The 22,327-nt window shown below is 39.1% G+C and overlaps 1 protein-coding gene across 3 annotated transcripts in view; it reads left to right on the top strand.

The window, feature by feature from the left end:
- The first annotated feature begins 3,832 nt into the window (after positions 1 to 3,832).
- The window catches only part of GULP1 (GULP PTB domain containing engulfment adaptor 1), a 313,204-nt gene continuing 294,709 nt past the window's right edge, over positions 3,833 to 22,327 (top strand). The window contains exon 1 of one of the 3 annotated variants that reach the window (XM_070475889.1): positions 3,833 to 4,335. The gene's annotated coding sequence lies outside the window, so the exon portion shown is untranslated. Of the gene's footprint in view, positions 4,394 to 22,327 lie in introns of all 3 variants that reach the window. The other 2 variants (XM_070475888.1, XM_070475891.1) reach the window with 2 other exon arrangements.

Below are 22,327 nucleotides of genomic sequence, written 5' to 3'. Positions count from 1 at the left end.
GCATCTCTTTACTCTTTTATCACACCTGGAAGTTCATAAACAGACCCTATTTTATATTGAAATTAATATATGGTAAGGATTACTTCTAAGATCACTGGGAAAATAATGGATCATTCAGCAAATGGTATGTTCCTATGATGCATGTGAAGACTTTTCAAATGGAAATCTGAAAATTTGCTGTAAGTAGAATTCAGTTCAGTTCAGTTCAGTTCAGTCGCTCAGTCGTGTCCGACTCTTTGCAACCCCATGAATCGCAGCACGCCAGGCCTCCTTGTCCATCACAAACTCCCGAAGTTTACTCAAACTCATGCCCATTGAGTCGGTGATGCCATCCAGCCATTTCATCCTCTGTTGTCCCCTTCTCCTCCTGCCCACAAACCCTCCCAGCATCAGGGTCTTTCCCAACGAGTCAGCTCTTTGCATGAGGTGGCCAAAGTATTGGAGTTTCAGCTTCAGCATCAGTCCTTCCAATGAACACCCAAGACTGATCTCCTTTAGGATGGACTGGCTGGATCTTCTTGCAGTCCAAGGGACTCTCAAGAGTCTTCTCCAACACCACAGGTCAAAAGCATCAATTTTTCGGTGCTCAGCTTTCTTCATAGTCCAACTCTCACATCCATACATGACCACTGGAAAAACTATAGCCTTAACTAGATGGACCTTTGTTGGCAAAGTAATGTCTCTGTCTTTTAATATGCTATCTAGGTTGGTCATAACTTTCCTTCCAAGGAGTAAGCGTCTTTTAAAATTTCATGGCTGCGGTCACCATCCGCAGTGATCTTGGAGCCCCCCAAAAATAAAGTCTGACACTGTTTCCACTGTCTCCCCATCTATTTCCCATGAGGTGATGGGACCAGATGCCATGATCTTAGTTTTCTGAATGTTAAGCTTTAAGCCAACTTTTTCACTCTCCTTTTTCACTTTCATCATGAGGCTTTTCAGTTCCTCTTCACTCTCTGCCATAAGGGTGGTGTCATCTGCATATCTGAGATTATTGATATTTCTCCCAGCAATCTTGATTCCAGCTTGTGCTTCTCCCAGCCCAGCATTTCTCATGATGTACTCTGCATATAAGTTAAATAAGCAGGGTGACGACATACAGCCTTGAGGTACTCATTTTCCTATTTGGAACCAGTCTGTTGTTCCATGTCTAGTTCTAACTGTTGCTTCCTGACCTGCATACAGGTTTCTCAAGAGGCAGGTCAGGTGGTCTGGTATTCCCATCTCTTTCAGAATTTTACACAGTTTATTGTGATCCACACAGTCGAAGGCTTTGGCGTAGTCAATAAAGCAGAAATAGATGTTTTTCTGGAACTCTCTTGCTTTTTCGATAGGCACATTCTAATGGTGGTGCCTTGCCAGAGCCTCTGCAACCCGTCTTCTTGCTACCCTACATCTTCAGTTCCTGGAGCATGCTATAGATCTGATTTTAAATCTTTTTCTATTTCATTTTGCTGCTGCTAAGTGTCTACAGTCGTTTCCGACTCTGTGCGACCCCATAGACGGCAGCCCACCAGGCTCCTCCGTCCCTGGGATTCTCCAGGCAAGAAAATTGGAGTGGATTGCCATTTCATTTTAGTGTTTTTAAGAACTTGGTTCTGACATCTTTGAGATTTTTGTACTTCTAAGACATTTCATAAAGCACTTTGTATCAAAAGTCAGGTTATAAAAATTAGGGAGCAATAGCATGTTTAGAGACCTTAAACATTGGGAGGAAATATAAAGATGAGTTTAACCCTGTATGAGTTTATTTAACTCTGTATGTAATGATTAAGAAAAGAGAGTTAAGGGGATTCATGTGTCCCCATTCATTCATCCATGATAGATGTACTTTATGGTTATAATTTTTTCTCTTTTTGGTAACTTCCAAGTCTCATGGAAAGGGAGTATAGAACTCTAAAGAGAAGATTAAGAAATGCCTTCAAGAAATTATTTTAGTGGCTAATTCAAGAGGAGGCTGGTGTAGTAGATAATCCCTACTCAGAAGGAAGATATCTTTGAGAACCTGGGAATTATATAAAAGTCCAGTTATGTAAAAAAGTCCAGGTTACTTTCAACATTGAGTAAGGTAAGAAAAGGTTTAGAAGAACTTCTCTTTAAAGATATCAGAGGCAAATGAATAAGAAATAAGTACATGCTATGAAATTTTCCATTAATTTAAACGATGGAGCTTATGTTTGAGTTCTATAGCCTTATTTATTCTTATGTCCTACTCTTTCAAGTGGAGCCAGAGTATTGAAGACTAAACTAGTGTTTCTCAAAGTGAGGGCCATAGATGCCAGTGATTTTTTGGTATGTCCTTGGAGCCTAGAGTTCTATATTTAATTTTAAAATACGGTGTTAAAAGAACATACCTATATATTTATAATTATATAAGCATGGATTTGGTTATCTGGTCAACTCAACCTCATTATTCCTAAGTATCAATGCTGTGGGCTATCATTTGCTTTATTCTTAAACTCATTTTAATATTAATTGACCACTTATATGTCATCATTTATTTTTTAGTGGTTGTTTGAAAATTAATTGTTTAAAGGTTATTTACAGAAAAAGCAACCAGCATTGTCCTATGATTAATGTGTTAATTACAATTATTTTACTGCTTGATTGTTGTGATATGAAGTGGAAAACATAGCTGAAAGAGGACTCTGCCTACTAAGAGCCTGGTTTCAGGTCCTAGCTTTAGCACCTCCTAACAATGAGATTTGGGGAAAATCAATTAAGATTCTTGGACTTCAGTTGCTTGTATTTAAAGTAAAGGGAGTTTGACTGCAGCTGGGTAATCCATAAACTTAGTGTGTTTTTTTTTTTTTAATTGTGATGTTGTATCTTTTCTAATGGAAAAAAAAAACATTAGGGAGAAGAAAATTGATTTAGTTAACAAGGTCTTTGGGGGAAATTTCCAGTACCATCTTCTAGTTATAGTCAAATCTAGTGGGACACAAGAACCAAGTATTTATTGAGTACCTTCTCTGTGCCTGACATTAGTCTAATTCCTGTAAATGTGACTGTGACTCTGTGAGTTCTATTATATAATTCCTTTTGGCAGCCGTGATTGCTCCCGGTGTCCTAGGGCACAGAATGAGTTAAGCATGGAATCTGGAAAGGAATATGACTAGTTTGATTCTAAGCCCTGGATTCCACTGTAATATATATATAACAAATATACTGTATTGTATATTTGTTAGTCCTGCAAAAAACTGCTTTTCGTTTCCCCTTTCTCCATCTGTTTTCACGTTCAAATTAAAAAAAAAAAATAGGAAACTAAATTCTTAGCAGCATCCTCCATAACTTTGGTAAATGTCGTCTCACCCTCAAATAATCGCTTAAACAGTGAAAATGGTTTGTTGTGTTTTCCCTCGAACCCCATATAGAAGTCTTGAATTTTGGAGGTTAATATCTGAATGGAGAAAACGAGCATGATCTGGTGGTGGAGGCAGTTTTCTTTCTTTCTTTCTTTTTTTTTTTTAAGTCATAAAGAAGTGCAGAGATTCAGTCTGTTTTTAAAAACTGAGAAAAAAAATGGAAAAAAGTGCAGAGTTGCGGTCAGTCACAGCAACGACTGTCTCAATGCTTTCCTGATAAACACTGCAGTGGTCTACTCGTTATGTGCTTTTTTGACACTTTTTTAAACCCCCCTCTCTCCTTGTTAAGCAGCAAAAGTGTTCTAAAATTGTATTCGGAAACACAGAGAGATAAGGGAAGGCTAATAGTCGCGACCCGGTTCTTGAGGGAGGAGGTTCAAAAGGAAACGCGGCGGGTGAACGAGGAGGGGGGGTGGGTGGACCTGGGTTTTGGCTTCTGTGCCAACTAAGACCCGGGTTGGGTAAGGCCTAGCCTTCTCCACATGCCTCTGCCCCTTGGGTCCTTCCTGCAGATGCCACAGCACCCAGTGGGCCCCGAGGAGACGAGCATCAGAGACTGAAGAAAGTCAGCGAGCTGGAACACAGGCGTCCCGTTTGGAAGTGTCCAAGGAGACCGCCCCAAGTGCGCCAGCCGCGTCTGGGAGACTTTCCTTCTGGCCGAGAGGGGGAGCCCCGCGTTCCCAGCCCGGAGCGACCCGGAGTCCCGAGCCTCGAGCCCCAGCCGCCAGCCCGCGCCAGTAACGGCTTCAGCCGATTAGGAAGAGGAGGGAGGGGGCCGCGAGCGCGTCGAGGGAGGGGACGGGAGCCGGAGGGTCCCGAGGCCAGCTCGCCGTTGACGTAGAGAAACTTTCCCTCTCGGCCACGGAGACGGCGCCCTGGCTGTGTCGGAGCGGAGATCGCCCGGCCCCGAGGACGCCGCGGCTCTCCACGCCCCTGCCCGGAGCCTGACCCGACTGCATCCGTCAGGAAGGTACGGAGAGACCGCGGTTTCATCGGAGGGCTTCCCGGGAAGCCGCGCGTCCCGCCAGGTAGCCTCCAGTCTCTTTGAAACTGACATCCCGAGAGGCGGCGGGCGGTGGTCAGCCGCGGCCGGGTGGCGGGGAAGGAAGGGGTAGCGCGGCGCTGCGTGCCGCCGCGGGGCAGGTTGCAAAAATTAGGACGGCGGAAAGCTCAGGGCGTCGTTCAGCAAGAAGGGCGGCTGAGACCTGTTGACGACTGCCGTGGCAGTGCTGCCGGGATGGTGACGGAGAGCCTCCGAGGTCGGGAACGCCGCGGTCTCCCGACTCCTGGAGCCCTTTGTGGTAACTTTGGTCCCGGGGGGCCGGGGCCGGTGGGCAGGAGCTGGCGGGACGCCGGCGGATCCGAACGGCGGAGAGTGTGCGGACCGACGGGGCTGAGCAGGCAAGTCATCGCCGGGTCACCGCGAGGCGACCCAGGAGCGAAACTTCTTCCCGCGTAACCTCCCTTTTGTTGGCTCCAGCAGAGTATGTGGGTATGGGGGCGGGGAGGCACGAAGCTGCGAGGCCGGGCCGCCGATTCTTTAAAGCTCAGGGCTGGGAGGGCCCAAACTCAGGGGCGGCGCCCACACGGTTACCCTTTGACTGGGTGGGTCAAGTAGTTGCTTCAGGCAGGCTCTACCTTAGAGCGGCGCGCAGCGCTGTGGGTTGATGAGACCCTGGGCTCTCGGTGCCCGCGCCGAGCTTCACCACCTCGGGGGCTGGCTCCCTGCACGCATCAGGACCCAGCACCATCGGTTCTTCCCCGTGGCTCCTGGGGCCGCAGCTCAGAGTTCCCTGTGTGCGGGAGGGAACTCTGGGCAGGCTGGGTTTCTTGGAATGTGTTTACGATGTTGAATGGAACTTGAACAGGAAGCTGGAAGCCGCAGCTGGAACTAGCCTGCCAGGGTAGAGTAAGCGAGAGGTAGCTGGCGTTGGGCTTGGCGGGTGCACTTAGTACCTGGGGCAAACCCCGAGTAAGTGCGGGGTATCAGTCACGGTATCTTTTCCTGTGTCCTCAGTTTTTCCCAATTGCTCCGGCTTTCCTTTCACTGGCAATCAAATTTACATGCACTGTTTCAGTCTGCAAGTTTGACAAAGAGTAATGCAATTAGGAAGGATTTAATACATTTATTTTGGGACCTGCCTTTTTTTTTTTTTTTTTAAATCTTGCATCAGCACTTGAGAATAAAAGTTTTTGGAGAGTTTCCTGTTGTGATTCCCGTTGTTAATTTCTGGGACTACAAGGAGACCCTGATAGGGATGATTTTGTCTTTGATTTCAAATGGGTGATAAGTTGCTAAAAGGAGGGCAGTAATGAGATAAACTGAATGTGAGGAGGTAGGAAACTCAGACACGGAGTTGGACATTTTTCAGATTTGCAAATCGCCCCCTTCTCTGCCATTCTTTCCGCCCTTCCACCGTATAAACAAGTAGCCTTTCTAGAAAACCCAGTTGGGAGAGTGCAGTCGCTGGCGACTGCAAGCCTTGCTGGAAACAGCACACAGGCTAAGGTACTGGCCCACTGGATAACTAAAAGGTCTGCTTGAGCTGTCCAGGAGTGTTTTCCAAGTTTTCACGACTGACAAGGAAAGAAGAGAGGAAGCTGGCAGGCAGCCAAATTAGACTGAGCTCAGTAGCCAGGCATAAAAGGGACTGGGGAAGTTGCAGGGGATAATTGGAAAGGAGCTGTTGGTTGTACTTGAGTTTGAACAAGGGGTTTCTTTTGCAGTGAGAACTTTTAGGTGACTAAGATCAGTCTTCCTGGCCAAAAAATAAAATAAACTAAGCATAGAGTGCAGTGGGATGTGACAGAGGAGAGTGAAAGAAGTGCTCTAGGAGGAAAGTCTGACCATTGGCCCTCTCAGTGGTGTGGTGGAATAGCTGGGGACCTGATGCTTTTTGTGCTGATCATACTTTGGGGATACCCACATTTTGTTGCTATTTCTCTCCCCAACTTGGACTAGGCTTGCTGCAACTTCAAGCCCTTGACCTTTACGTTCTTTGTTTTCATAGCCAGTAGGAACTGAAGACTTGGGTTTTGAGCAGATGTTTTCCACCTAAATCAAATAATTCAATTAGGTATTCTCAAATAGCACAGAATTAGGCCATTAAATTGAAGTGGAAAATGGGTCTAAATGTCTTCCTTGTGTTTGTCAAAAGTGATCTCAATAATAGATCTTGTTCTTTTACCTGAAGGAGTAGAAGTTGGTGTGATCTCATTATTTCACACATTGGCCCAATAGGTAAGGCCCTGCTGCTGCCAAGTTTCAGACTAGCTGGGGAACTGGATTCTTATCTGTAATTAGGACCTTTCTTTTTTGTGTTAAAATTGTTCATGTTTTCTCTACTTTTTTTTTTTTCTTTCAGGAAGGTAGGTCTACTGTTGTGGTTTTGGGGGGGGGGGGGCTGAACAGTAAAAAATGCTGATATGGTTTGTATTTCCACTGGGTTGGTGAGTTTGAGATTGTGGATATCAGCCTACTCTCTGAGATTGACTTTATGAATCACCCTTGGCCAAGTGTTTTCCCTGTCTATGATTTCAGTTTTTCCACTTGCAAAGTAAAGAAATTTCCTTTACATAGTTAGAAGCTTATAGTGAGCATTAAAGAGATGAAATTATGTTAATAGATATTTAAGCATAAAGGTCATAGGGCTTCTGTCTTGGTTGATTCAGCTGAGGTGTATAGGGATAAATTGGAAAATTTATATATCTAAATTGCACATGTAATAGTGACATATCTGTGTTTAATTTATAAAAATTGCTAGTTTGCATTTTAATCATAGTTGTAGTTTAATCATAAATTTTATTTTTAAAGAATACTGGCTGAAATTTCCTTATGGCAAAAGCTGAGTCATTCTCTCAAACAGAAAAGAACAATCAGCAAATTCATTTACTTTTTATTTTGGTTTATATTTTTACTCAAGGACCAGTTATTTTTTTAAGACCAGCTCAATTTTGCTTTTATGAGAAATTACCAAACATATTTGCAGAATTTGGCTCCCTTCTCGGAAATAACACTTGAGAGACTGAGATACATTTATGATGTATAAACTAACTGTCTTTTCCAATAGCCACAATAGTTTCCTTAAAAAACTAGAGGGTAGATTTAGGAGCCATTCGTTAACTGATTCAACCAATATTTGTTGTGTACTTTTTATGTCTGAGGAAACATCAGGCTTAAATTCAAATCCCAGCCCTGAACTTCTCATCACTGTGATTTGTGAAGGTTATTTTACTTGAACATTTTACCAACATATAATGTATTATCTATATAGCTGTCCATAATGTATGGACTTTTAAACTATTGATACATGTATAATAATTATGAGATATTTAATTTTTAGTTTGATTTATTAATTAGTAAAGTAAACCTTCTATTTTTATAGTTGAGTGTATTCTTAGGTGTGTAAAAACTATTTTCCAGGTGAACAGGTCCTTGTATTAGAGAAATAAAACAGAATACATTGGGTAAAGTAAAGGGTAAGATCTATCGGTAAAATGCTTAATCATAACTTTTATTTTTAGACTTAGTGCCCTGCGGTGCTCCTTGCTTCACTCGTGTCTGACTCTTTCTGACCCTATGGACTGTAGCCTGCCAGGCTTCTCTGTCCATGGGATTTTTTCCACAGCAAAAATACTGGAGTGGATTGCCATGCCCTCCTCTAGAGGATCTTCCCAACCCAGGGATGGAGCATGTGTCTCCTGCATTGCAGGTGGATTCTTTACTGCCTAGCCACTGAGGAAACCTTATCATTAAAAGTGAATCTGTAAAAAGTGGGAGTATAAGGAAAATTTTAGTTGAATTTATGATCATATTAACACAGCAGATACTTTTCTTGAATAATCACAGAATGAGTGACTGTTCAAGGATGTGATAGGGTAATTTTAATGTAAAATATCCAGCTTTGCTTTTGATTTTAAAGTCTTAAAAATCTTATTCACCATTGCTGAATATTAGATAATTTAAAATTTAAATTCTACTTAGCATAGTACTTTGTGGTTCATTCTGAAAAACTGAAATTTGTTTTCTATAACCTCTGAAGAACAAAAAAAGTTATTTTATTCAAATATAATAAGGAATTCAAAAGTCGTTATAGTACCTGATTGCTGTGAGCCCTGGTCTCTAAACGCATTAGAGGCTGGTGGATCTAATAGTATTTGTCTTAATGGATTTAAAGTTCAGGAAACTTAAGCTTGTTCCTATGGGAGCTGAAACATATTCAAATTGAAAGAGGAAAAATAGTATAAACTTTGAGCAGAGAAATTGCTTTGCTTCCAGAGAGGATATGAAATTGAAATCAAACTTTATTTTTTAAAGATAATGGCTCTAAGTCATTATTCCAGAGTTAGGCTTAGAAAACAGTTCTTATACTCTTTTTAGGTTCTGTGATTTGCTAGTTTTGTGTTTGTTTTATTTTAAGAAAATGTTTCCAACCACTCTAATGATACATATAGTGCATGATTGTTTTTCTCAGAAGATAGTTCGTTGACTCAAATATTGTGCAGGAGAATAAGTGCAAATTTTCTGTTTACTGTTAAAATGGTATAGTTATGGTAAATTTGGAATAAGTTTCATCATTCAATATTGTATACTTAAGGCTAGTTTTGGAAAGAATCCTCTAATTTTCTCTCTTAATATGAATGAGTGAATTAATTTATGGAACAGTTGTGATTGCAAATATTAATATAAATTTTTAAAAGAGTTTCATATAACATTGTATATATTTTCAGAGTGTACCTATGAGATAATATCTAGGTAGTAATAGCTATAGTCTAGTATAGTCTTTATTTCATGTTTGTTTCTTGCTATTAGCCTTATATAAATATACCTACATATAATCCTCATCACATGCCTTCTGAAGAGGAGATTCAGATTATACACTAGAAACCTCCAAGACTTGGATATCCCTCCTCCATATATATGTTTATATGGATATGTATATATGTGTACATAGAATTATAGACCATATGTATTCTTTGATGTTTCTGTATTTGTGCTAGGTATAATTTTTCATAGGAGAAAATGACTTCAGCTAATTGATATTTCTAAATTAATTTTATCCATCAATTTAAAATCTTTTCCAGATAAATCTAAAGATACTTGATTTTTTGCCCCAAATTTTAAAGGGGTTTTCAGGCTTTTATTTATACCCGTAAAGGTTAAGAAAATTGGTGGGAAAGATCTGGTATCCTCATTCTTGGTTAATGGTTCTGGTGGTGACATAATCATCGAAGTATTTTCTACTTTTCTTTAGAATACAGACAAACGTCCAGTTAACGACTGTCAGAAGGTAAATCCACTTCTTGAAAGATGGCTACTACTGCTAAATTTATAAGGTTCTGTGAAGTGAGAATTGTGTGTAAATGTAGTGTTTTCCTTGTATTGTATAACTTTTTCTTTTGATTATCTGATGTTATAGTTGACCTATTCCCTGAAACTTCAACCACAAGTCCTCCAAGAATTTCAGGGAACTTAAACTTTGACAGATCTATTAACCAAGAGCAGATTGAATGATTTGGGTTTGGTCTTTAATCCATTCTCTTGTAGAAGTGATGATAGCCATTTAAATGACCAAAACACAGCTAGCTGAGAGGTTTGGTAGAAGAAAATACAGAGCACAAGTAACCTACAAAAGGAATCATTCAGGACTGGGTATATAGCCTTTTAAAATAGTTCTGTAATGTGTCATCAAATGATAACTAAGCTCTACTTCTCACTTTGTATTTGAATGAAGCAATAGTGTGTTTAGACAGCATTTTAGCTGAAAAGCAGACAGAACCATCTGTGCTGTGGTAGCAGATCTCCAGTTCGGGTAATTAAAAGTTGACATATTAATATAGTGAAAATGAGTATACTACCCAAAGTAATCTATAGATTCAATGCAATCCCTACCAAGCTACCAATGGTATTTTTCAGAGAATTAGAACAAGTAATTTCACAATTTGTATGGAATTACAAAAAACCTTGAATAGCCAAAGCAATCTTGAGAAAGAAGAATGGAACTGGAGGAGTCAACCTGCCTGACTTCAGACTATACTACAAAGCCACAGTCATCAAGACAATATGGTACTGGCATGAAGACAGAACCATAGATCAATGGAACAGAATAGAAAGCCCAGAGATAAATCCACACACCTATGGACACTTTATCTTAGACAAAGGAGGCAAGAATATACAATGGAGAAAAGACAATCTCTTTAACAAGTGGTGCTGGGAAAACTGGTCAACCACTTGTGAAAGAATGAAACTGGAACACTTTCTAACACCATACACAAAAATAAACTCAAAATGGGTTAAAGATCTAAATGTAAGACTAGAAACCATAAAACTCCTAGAGGAAAACATAGGCAACACAAAACACTCTCTGACAAATCATAGCAGGATTCTCTATGACCCACCTCCCAGAGTAATGGAAATAAAAGCAAAAATTAACAAATGGGATGTAATTAAACTTAAAAGCTTTTGCACAACAAAGGAAACTGTAAGCAAGGTGAAAAGGCAGCCTTCAGAATGGGAGAAAATAATAGCAAATGAAGCAACTGACAAATAATTAATGTCAAAAATATACAAGCAGCTCCTGCAGCTTAAGTCCAGAAAAATAAATGATCCAATAAAAAAATGGGCCAAAGAACTAAGCAGACATTTGTCCAAAGAAGACATACAGATGGCTAACAAACACATGAAAAAATGCTCAACATTGCTCATTATCAGAGGAATGCAAATCAAAACCACCATGAGGTATCATCTCACCAGTCAGAATAGCTGCTATCAAAAAGTCTATAAACAAATGCTGGAGAGGGTGCGGAGAAAAAGGGACCCTCTTACACTATTGGTGGGAATGCAAACTAGTACAGCCACTATGGAGAACACTGTGGAGATTCCTTAAAAAACTGTAAATAGAACTGCCATACAATCCAGCAATCCCACTGCTGGGCATACACACCAAGGAAACCAGAATTGAAAGAGACACGTGTATGCCAGTGTTCATCGCAGCACTTTTTATAATAGCCAGGAAGCAACCTAGATGTCCATAGGCAGACAGATGGATAAGAAAGCTGTGGTACATATACACAATGGAATATTACTCAGCTATTGGAAAGAATGCATTTGAACCAGTTCTGATGAGGTGGATGAAACTGGAGCCTATTATACAGAGTGAAGTAAGTCAGAAAGCAAAACACCAATACAGTATATTAACACATATATATGGAATTTAGAAAGATGGTGACAATGACCCTATATGTGAGACAGCAAAAGAGACACAGATGTAAAGAACAGACTGTTGGACTCTGTGGGAGAAGGCGAGGGTGGGCTGATTTGAGAGAATAGCATTGAGACATGTATATTATCATATGTGAAATAGATCCCCAGTCCAGGTTTGATGCATGAGACAGGGTGCTCAGGGCTGGTGCACTGGGATGACCCTGAGGGATGGGATGGGGATGGGAGTGGGAAGGGGGTTCAGGATGGGGGACACATGTGCACCCATGGCTGACTAATGTGAATTTATGGCAAAAACCACCATAATATTGTAAAGTAGTTAGCCTCCAGTTTAAAAAAAAAAAAGTTGATATAAGAGAATGAACTTGATTTTAGCCTCTTGGTTTCTCCTATAGCTATTTACAACCATCAAGAGTGCCAGTTAAATTTTAGCAGCAAATAGGTTAATTTACCCAGATCTCCATTTGGGTGAGTTAAAACACAGCTTGGTAAGTCTGATAGGAGTCTTATTTAAGAAGACAGAGTACTTTGTAAAGTGTTTTTAAAGTCACTGTGCATGGTATTCTCATAATCTATTTAATTTTTGTCTGCCTTTGAAGAACTCCAAAAAAATACAGAATTTTGTCTGATGTAGAACTTTCCTACTACTTCCTTGAGGATGTGCATTATTATAATTGTAGAAATGTCCTTAAGTGTTGATCATCACTGGTAGTACACATAAATGCAGAGAAATTTGGCTTATTGTAAAGAACAACTGGTATAAGTGAGTTAATTTCAAAGCAGTTTATTTATGCTGCATATAGTAATTGAGTAAGAACGTACCTATGCAGTGTAGTTTAGCAAAATACAATTTGAGAGAATTGTTAAGAGTAACATTTGAGTAAATGAATTGTATTTGAAATTACCTAAATGCCATCTGAAATGGCAAAAGTCTACTGAAATTTTAGATCTATAAAGTTACAATGCTTTATAATAAGAGTTTTGTTTTGAAATTCTGTGAACTATTATTTCTGTTTTAATACATCATTGTGACTCTGGATATCTAGGAGAAAGACTTTAAAACTCTTAATGGCAAAAAATTAAGATTTATTATATTGCAAACATTGTCTTTAATTTGTTTTAAAAGAAGAACTACTACTAAATTTATAAGATCTGAATTATCATAGACTTAATTGCTTAAATTAGGTTGATTAGGACATTTTGATTAATTTGGAAAAATGAAATTTCCTCAAGTTGTGCAGATGAGGCCTTGAAAAACAATGCTATAATAAATCTTTATTTTTTGGGGTTCCAAAATCACTGCAGATGGTGACTGCAGCCATCAAATTAAAAGACACTTGCTCCTTGGAAGAAAAGCTATGACCAATCTAGACAGCATATTAAAAAGCAGAGACATTACTTTGCCCACAAAGGTCCATATAGTCAAAGCTATGTTTTTCCAGTGGTCATGTATGCATATGAGAGTTGGACCATAAAGAAGGCTAAACACTGAAGAATTGATCCTTTGGAGAAGACTCTTGAGAGTCCCTTGGACTGCAAGGAGATCAAACCAGTCAATCCTAAAAGATATCAATTCTGAGTATTTTTTGGAAGGACTGATGCTGAAGCTGAAGCTCCAGTACTTTGGTCACCTGACGTGAAGAGCCAGCTCATTAGAAAAGACCCTGATGCTGGAAAAGATTGAAGGCAGGAGGAGAAGGGGATGACAGAGGATGAGATGGTTGGATGGTATCACTGACTTAATGGACATGAGTTTGAGCAAGCTCTGGGAGACAGTGAAGGATAGGGAAGCCTGGCGTGCTACAGTCCACGGGGTCACAAAGAGTCAGACGTGACTGAATGACTGAAACAGAAATCTTTAGGACTTCCTTATTTGGTGAGATACTGACTTTCTCCTAAATCTTCATAGAAATTTTCAATCTTTGCCCACTCCCTTCTTGTTTTGAAAAATGTAGCTAGGTTTAAGCTATGAGTTGACCAATAAAAGTATTTTCATATGATCTTGTTGAATTTAATGTGTTGATCACTAATTTTTCTTGGCAGTTATGTTCTTTTAGTAGTAGGTGATAGAGACCTATATCCAATTAAATAGACTTAAATAGCACTTGCTATTTCCATATAATTCTGTGTTACAGTGGAGAGAATGTTGAAGAAGTAGGGAGTGGAGATTATTCATCAGCATGAAGGAAAGCAGTGTCTGTAAAGAAAGTATGGAGGTGATTCCTGGGCAAAGGATGAGGATGAGTTAACGAGCAATGAATAAGGACAATTCAAGACAGTAAAGACAAGGAGGCCTAGAACCATGTGAATGGATTAACAGAGCAAACAGTCTCAGAACTTTGGAGATGTTTCTCCTTTTTGTCTTCATGTTGATGACCATAATTGTTAGTAATTGCATATGGGAGTTTAAGAACTTTGGATTAATTATCTTAAAAAAAATTCAAACACCCTGCTATCTTTTTTTATTTTGCCAGGTCTAACTAACATGTGATTGGAGTCATAAAAAGTTGAGTGTGTGCTCCATTTCACACTCTGGGGGCAGGGGTGGGGTGAAGTGGGGTGGTACATGGACTTGGATATAAAACAATAGTATTATTACTCTAGCGAATATCTCACTGAGATTTAGGATACTGAAGGCAGGGAATCGCACACACAAACAGTCTTAGTGAAAGTCACTTAGTCGTGTCCGACTCTTTGCAGCCCCATGGACTATACAGTCCATGGAATTCTCCAGGCCAGAATACTGGAGTGGGTAGCCTTTCCCTTCTCCAGGGGATCTTCCCAACCCAGTGTTCCAACCCAGGTCTCTCATATACTAGGCAGATTCTTTACCTGCTGAATCACAAGGGAAGCCTACAAACAATCTTAGCTACCTGTAAATTTCTAGAAGTTGCACATATTTATTGTTGTGTCTCATTACTCTGCACATTTTTGAAATATTTTTGTGTTTATGACTAGCTTAAAATTATAATAATAATTACACCTGCTTCTAGGTATTATTTTTATATATGGATATATCTATAGACATGTAGCTATATGTCAAACTGTTTTTAATATAATTTAATTACTATAACATAATAAATCTGTTCTTTTACATGATTTATATGTTATTTTGTACATTTAAATAGAGTTTTTGAAAAGGGGTCCATAGACTTTATTAGATTGCTAAATGGATTCATGGCACAATAAAGGTTCAGAACCTCTAGAAACCTATACTGTTTTCTAAAGAACTGCCAGTGGGTTTAGTTGTCATTTAATGAGAATAAAAGAAATTGAAGTTACTTAACTCAGTCTTGGGCTTCCCAGGTGGTGCTATTGGTAAAGAACTTGCCTGCCAATACAGGAGACATAAGAGATGTGCATTTGTTCCCTGGGTTGGGATGATTCCCTGGGGGAGGGCATGGCAACCCACTCCAGTATTCTTGCCAGGAGAATCCCATGGACAGAAGACCCTGGTGGGCTTAGCACTCATGCATGCAACTCAGTTTTATCTGATAGTGTGTAGATGTACAGAGGTGTCCTAAGTTGTTTTTGAAAGTTACTATCTGAAAAATAATGCACATTTTGTAGGTAATTTGCTTTATTCAAGAAGCATGTGTGCAGTTTTTGGTTATCTTACTTAGTGACACAGTTCAAAGAAGCATTTCATTTTATTTTAGAATATGTATATTAAAAAACAGATTTAGTTTTTTCACATTATAGCATTAACTACTTTTGGAAGGATTTGGCTGGGAATTTTGTCTTGTATGGGTTTATTTTTCATACATAAATGTGTTGTCTCCTCAGGTTCATCTTAAATTGCAGGAGAGAGTAAATATGTTTTGCAAGAGAGAATAGATATGTGAGACAGATTTTTCTATCTCCTGTTTAGTAAGAAATAACCATGCCAGTATTGTTGATTTCCTGTGAAAACTAAGGAAAAAATAATTTGTGTACATATGGAAACTTGATTTTTTTCTATGCATCACTGAGTTACTTAAAGTTGTATATTTGGTTATATGATGTGCCTTTGACATGACCATTATTGATGAGAAATTTAATGCATACCAAGAATTTTGGAAAATAAGAATACATAATACATAAAAGTATAGCAAATTATGGTGTTATGAAGGAGATATATGATTAAAACATCAATGATGTAATTTATTTCTGTATGTTCCCTTTCTTCTTTTTGTTTGGCTTGACAATTCTTTTTAAAATCAGTTTCTTGTTATACTAGTATTTGGTGTAGTTGAAACTGTTGACTCAATTTTATTTTTTGGAATATATGACAAAAGAAATTTATTTAATGTTATTAATTTGACATAATACTGTGTAGGGCTTTATGTTTATAAATTAGTCTAATTTTTGTTGATCTGGACCACCTTAACATTCCAAGGGATGGGTGCAAGGTAATAATTCTGTACTTGAAAGTTGACAGTAGCTTCAAGATCACAATGAGTGAAAATTGTTTTTGTTTTTTTCTTGTTTTTGGCTTCACTTTGTCCCTCTAATGACAAGCATCAACCATCATTGGCTCTTATTTGTATACCTTCCCTGTTGGACCTCCTTGTTCTCTCTGAATGACACTGAATAACTTAAGCCAGGTGTGACTTTCTATGTATGCATGCTCAGTCATGTCCAACTCTTTGCAACTTCGTGGTTGCAAAGCCCACCAGGCTCCTCTGTCTGTGGAATTTTCCAGATAAGAATACTGGAGTGAGTTGCTGTTTCCTCCTCCAGCGGATCTTTCTGACCTAAGGATCGAATCCCTGTCTCTTGCATTTCCCTCATTGGTAGGCGGATTGTTTACCACTAGTGCCTCCTGGGAAGTCCTACCTGAAGTTACTTCTTTCCATTTCATGTACATCGATTCATAAGAAGCATATTTCACTTTTAAGAGTCACATCACAGTCCTTGTTATTTGTTGTTTATTCAAGTGATTTCTTTATTCCTCTTTGTTCATAGAACTCTGGTGATATTCAGATGTCCACTGCTCCCCACACAACTCAGGATGATCTCGGATGGCCTCAGCCTGCAGTGGCTTGAAGCAGGGTTTTGGTTCTCAGCCAGAGATTGATGTTGAGTTGTGGCAGTGAAAGCACTGAATCCTAGCCAGTAGACTACTGGTCATTGACAAGGCCCTGGCCCTTCAGCTTTGCAGAAAAGAATTCTCACAAAGATGGAAACTAGTGAAACAAGTTAAAGTGTTTATTAGGAGAAAAAAGAATACAGTATATGTGGATAGACACATGGGCGGATTCAGGGAGAGAACCATGCCCTTGTGATAGTTTAAATCACTTACGTGGGGCATTTCTTCTGGGTTTCCTTTGGTCAATCATTTTGGCTTCCCTGGTTCTGAGCCCATACTTGGTACATATCAGAACCCCTCCTGTGTGGCTGCTTATCTCTCTCTCTCTCTCTCTTTTTTTTTTCCATTTATTTTTATTAGTTGGAGGCTAATTACTTTACAATATTGTAGTGGTTTTTGCCATACATTGACATGAATCAGCCATGGATTTACGTGTGTTCCCCATCCCGATCCCCCCTCCCACCTCCCTCCCCATCCCATCCCTCCGGGTCTTCCCAGTGCACCAGCCCTGAGCTTATCTCTTAGCTAGATGGATTCCACTGTAAAGGCCTATGGGTACCTAGACATCACTTACCTTTTGACCTCCAAGAAACTTTTCAGTTGGGAAGGTCTCCTTGACTTAGACAATGAGGAATATGTGGTCTCTTATCTTTTATCTGTGCAGGACACAGCCTCCCCTATCTTCATTTTGGAGTATTGGTCCTTATGGAATAAACTCCAGCTGCTTGGCCTGGGGACCATCTATCTCCTGCTTCCAGGGGAAAGCAGTTCATTTCTAAAAAAAGTGAAATTTGGATTAGACTGACCTAATAGTTACAGTGTTTCTATGCCCCTTGTCAGTGATTGGTTGTGGAGAGGGCACTTGTTCCTTGTCCCAGACGGAATCAATTGTATGAAATAACAGAACTGGAGGGAGGTGAAGGAGACGTTGAATGAGATGGCACGTCTTAGCTCCTGATATTTGTCCTGTTCTGGAGTAGATGCTTGAGATTGCAATGGGAGATCATCTTTTGTCCATGAGGAGATCTAGCTTGAGGACAAAATAAATGAATTCATGATGAAAGAATAAATGTAAAGAATCTGGATACTTGATGGCATTGTTGGGTGCCTGAACCAAGCTACTGTATTTCTGGATTTACTGTCATGTAAGAGAAGGAATTTATTTTTCAAACCAATTTGAATTAGACCTTTCAGTTTCTTTTCTTTCTTTCTTTCTTTCTTTTTTTTTTGAGGCTTGCAAGGAGCCTTTATTTATCTAGCGCAAACTTTCAGTTTCTTAAATGAGAAAATAATTAGAATAGTTATTAAGTGGTATCTTCATTTGAAATAAACATTTTAGAAAAAAACAATGTATATAATTAAAGAAAATTTATAGACAACTTGAGTTTTGTAAACTTTGGATGTGATTAGTTCTATTACTCTATACAGATATTTTATTACCTCACCAAATTCTGTTATGTTTTTAATACAGTAACTGTATTAATCATCTTAGCTAAAGTTATTCTGGGATGAATGTATTCTACATATAAATCAGAATCATTATTCAATAAATGGCTTGAAATAAAAATTCAAAATCTAATCCATAAGATCACATTACTGTTTATTTGGTTGTTTGGTGTCTTAATTGCATTGGAAAAATTCAATGTACCTAGGAAACATTGAAGGAATCTCAGTGCCTTGTTTGAGTAGTTTTAAGCTTGGAGTTTTGATAAATCTAATGTAATTTAAATATAAAAGATAAAACCAATGGGAATGAAATTAAGAAAATTGTGTAGTGCAGATCCATTCACAGAGGTAAAAAGCATTGCAGACATATAATACTCTTTTTTTGTCAGAGCTAGTGTTATAAAGCTTTGGTTCACTGGAACCATAAGCAATTTACTTTCTGCCACCCTGTTCTTGAGTTAGATTTTTTTGGTGATTTAAATTTACCATCTGCATATTGGTTTTTTTGTAATTAGTTGTGTCAAAGTATGGAGATATAAGCTGGGTTTTTGTCTTCTTGATCTGAAGGTGATAGGAATTACCCAGAGAAATCACAAAAGCAGGAGTGAGATATATTTTAGAGTATTATTGCTGTCCTTATGAGAAATGGTTAACGAGTAGCTTAACGGGAGGAGGTGGAGGCAAGCAAAACCAGGAATAATTTAAAAGGCTCAGAATAGGAAAGTGTTACAGTGGGCAGATTTGTTGGAAATGAGGGAGTGTGAGAAACAGAAAGCTAAAGATTGTGTTGGTAGTGGAGACGAACAGGAACAGTGGGGAAACTGAAGGAGGAAATATCATAGATGTGGAAAAGCCGCAGTAAAGCAGAGTGGCAGATGATTCATTGGCCAAGAAAGAGCAAGGCTATTGTATTAGAGCTGTGTTAGTGTGGATGTTCAAAATGTGGAGATTGGGTGGGAGGGAAATGGACAACCAGTAATTTGAATACTAAAGGAAATTGAGAGACCTTAGAAGAAGTTACTGTTGGAGACATCCAAGTTAAAAGACCTCCTACATTACTGTGATTGAGATGTGCATATTAGTTTTTTGCATAAAAATGCAGGAAACATACTTGAAATACTTCGTCTATGAAATCATGACCTTCTTTCAAAATTGGGCAAGAGAAGAGAATACAAAAAGCTTCAATTCTCAGAGGATTATTGTTCTTTTAGAAGTTGTCCAGGGATTGGTCTGGGGTATCCGTTTGCTCAGAATCGGAGTGTCCTCTGGTGACCTTTTCCTGATTTAAAAGGGAGCCACATTCTTGTCGATTTTTGAATGTGAATAGATACTTCTTAGTTGGAGCTTACCTGATAGCTCAAGCGGTAAACCCTCTGCCCGCAATGCGGGAGACCGGGTTGGATCCCTTGTCAGGAAGATCCCCTGGAGAAGGAAATGATAACCCACTGCAGTACTGTTGCCTGAAAAATTCCATGGATGGAGGAGCCTGGTGGGCTACATTCCATGGGGTTGCAGAGTTGGACATGACTGAACGACTTCACTTTCACTTTCACTTTATGGAAACTATTATAAAGGGGCTCTACTTCTCTACTTTGGGAATTTTAGTAGAAAATATAAATTAGCTCACAGCAGATATAAAATGAGGAAGGGGATAAGTATTCAGATAATTCAAATTCCAACTCTCACTAGTGCTAAAATAATAAAATACAGTGAAAATAGTTGTGCCCCCATCCCCCTCCCCATCATTGTCCCTCTCTATTAGGATCTTCATGGCATGTGAATTCTTCTTAGCCTGTTTTCTTATACCTGTGAATCCACATCAAAGATGATATTTTGAATGAGAGATATAAAAAGCATATGACAAGGTCCAGGACACACTACCTCAAAATATAGCACCTTAGTGTATTAAATATTTCAACCTGAAGGAATTTGAGAAATGGCATGTGAAGGAAGGACTTTCTGACCTGCTCCTGAGCCAGGTCATAAAATCCTGTGAGAGGTGCCGTGTCTGTCCTAGGAGGAAAGGAACATCCTTAGCTCTGAAAACAAAGGAACAGAGAGAGGAATCTGATCTTGCCAAGTTTCCCCTGGTTTACTATGCCTGGCTCATTCTCTTTATTCTATCATATCTTTCCAAGATCTGTAACTTTTCTTCAAACCTAGCACAAAAAATGTTCAGGTTTAATCATTCTTTGGATCTTCATTTCTTTATCAAGGCTACCATGTCACTCAAAACTTAAATATATTGGTATGCTATTCTTTTATTCATCTGTCTCTTCTTACAGTGAGTCTCAGTTGAAGGTAGAGCAAAAAAAATTTTTCCTTCCCTACAAATAAGCATTTACAGGGTGATCACTATGTCCTAGGCATTATGCTATTTCTTTTATGATGTGTAAATGTTTAAGAAACTTGTTTAAGTTTCCAGAGCTGACAAACAGTGGACTAGGGAGGATAGTAGGGTGGGAAATAGTGCATCTTAAGCACCCTATGAGTTTTGGAAATGTGCAGTAGAGTGGTGAGAGTCCCGCTGAGGGATAAGGGCAGCTTTGGTAGTTGTTACTGGTGAGAGTTCAATGCCTTTGGATAACCTGATTACCTAGATTCCTGGTTGATGCTTTTGTTGTTCAGTAGCTAAGTCATGTCTGACTGTTTTGTGACCCAAGGACTGTAGCATACCAGGTTTCCCTGTCCTTCATTATTTCCCAGTGTTTGCTCAAACTCATGTCCATTGTTAGTGATGCCATCCAACCATCTCATCCTCTGTCACCCCCTTCTCCTCTTGCCTTCAATCTTTCCCAGTATCAGGGTCTTTTCCAACGAGTCAGCTGTTCACATCAGGTAGCCAAAGTGCTGAAGCTTCAGCATCCGCATCAGTCCTTGCAAAGAATATTAAAGGCTGATTTCCTTTAGGATTGACTGGTTTGATCCCCTTGCTGTCCAAGGGGCTCTCGGGAGTCTTCTCTAGCACCGCAATTTGAAAGCATTAATTCTTCAGTGTTCAGTCTTCCTTATGGTCCAACTCTCTCATCCATACATGACTGCTGGAAAAAACCTAGCTTTGACATATATGTCAGCAAAATGATGTCCCTGCTTTTTAATACATTGCCTAGATTTGTCATAGCTTTTCTTCCAAGGAGCAAGCATTTTTTATTACCATGGCTGCAGTCACCATCCACAGTGATTTTGGGCCCGAGAAAATAAAATCTGCCACTGTTTCCATTTTTCCCTGCATCTATTTGCCATGAAGTGATGGGACCAGATGTCATGATCTTAGTTTTTTGAATGTTGAGTTTTAAGCCAACTTTTTCACTCTCTTCTTTCACCCCCATCAAGGAGCTCTTTAGTTCCTCTTTGATTTCTGCCATTAAGGTAGTATCTTCTGCATATCTGAGATTATTGGTATTCCTCCCAGCAATCTTGATTCCAGCCCACCATTTCATATGATGTACTCTGCAGAGAAGTTAAATAAGAAGGATGACAATATACAGCCTTGACATACTCCTTTCCCAATGTGGAACTAGTCCATTGTTCCATGTCCAGTTCTAACTGTTGCTTCTTGACCTGGATACAGGTTTCTTAGGAGATAGGAAGGTCGTCTGTTATTTCCCTCTCTTTAAGAATTCCCCATCTGTTTAAAGAATTTTCCAGTTTGTCGTGATTCACATTCAAAGACTTTAGGATGGTCAATGAAGCAGAAGTAGATGTTTTTCTGGAATTCTCTTGCTTTTTTGATGATCCAGCAGACGGTGGCAAGCTGATTTCTGGTTCTTCTACCTTTTCTAAATCCAGCTTGCACATCTGGAAATTCTCAGTTCATGTGTTGTTGAAGCTTAGGGTGAAGGAGTTTGTGCATTACTTTGCTAGCGTGTGAAATGAGTGCTGTTGTGCAGTAGTTTGAACATTCTTGGGCATTGCCCCTTTCGGGGATTGAAATGAGAATTGATACTGATGCTTAACTCCTCCTAGATATGCACGCAAAAGAGAAAAAGAAATCTAAACACAACACAAGATAGTTATCAAACCCCATTAGCTTAAAGCAGCATGTAATTTGAACTGAGATACATATATTCTCCTTTTAAAATTAAAAGACGATATATATAAATGAAATATGGTGGAAGAAAATTTATAGTACAAAATATTAATATGAAACAAATAAGAAATCCTTAATCTTAAAATTATGTAGAAGAAAACTATTTTCAGCTTTTTAGTGTATATATCTCAACA

The sequence above is a fragment of the Odocoileus virginianus genome, chromosome 13 (genome assembly GCF_023699985.2).
Source record: "Odocoileus virginianus isolate 20LAN1187 ecotype Illinois chromosome 13, Ovbor_1.2, whole genome shotgun sequence".
NCBI classification, from domain to species: Eukaryota; Metazoa; Chordata; class Mammalia; order Artiodactyla; family Cervidae; genus Odocoileus; species Odocoileus virginianus.
The sequence above is the reverse complement of the archived record's forward strand: the minus strand, read 5'-3'. Positions and strand labels throughout refer to the sequence as shown.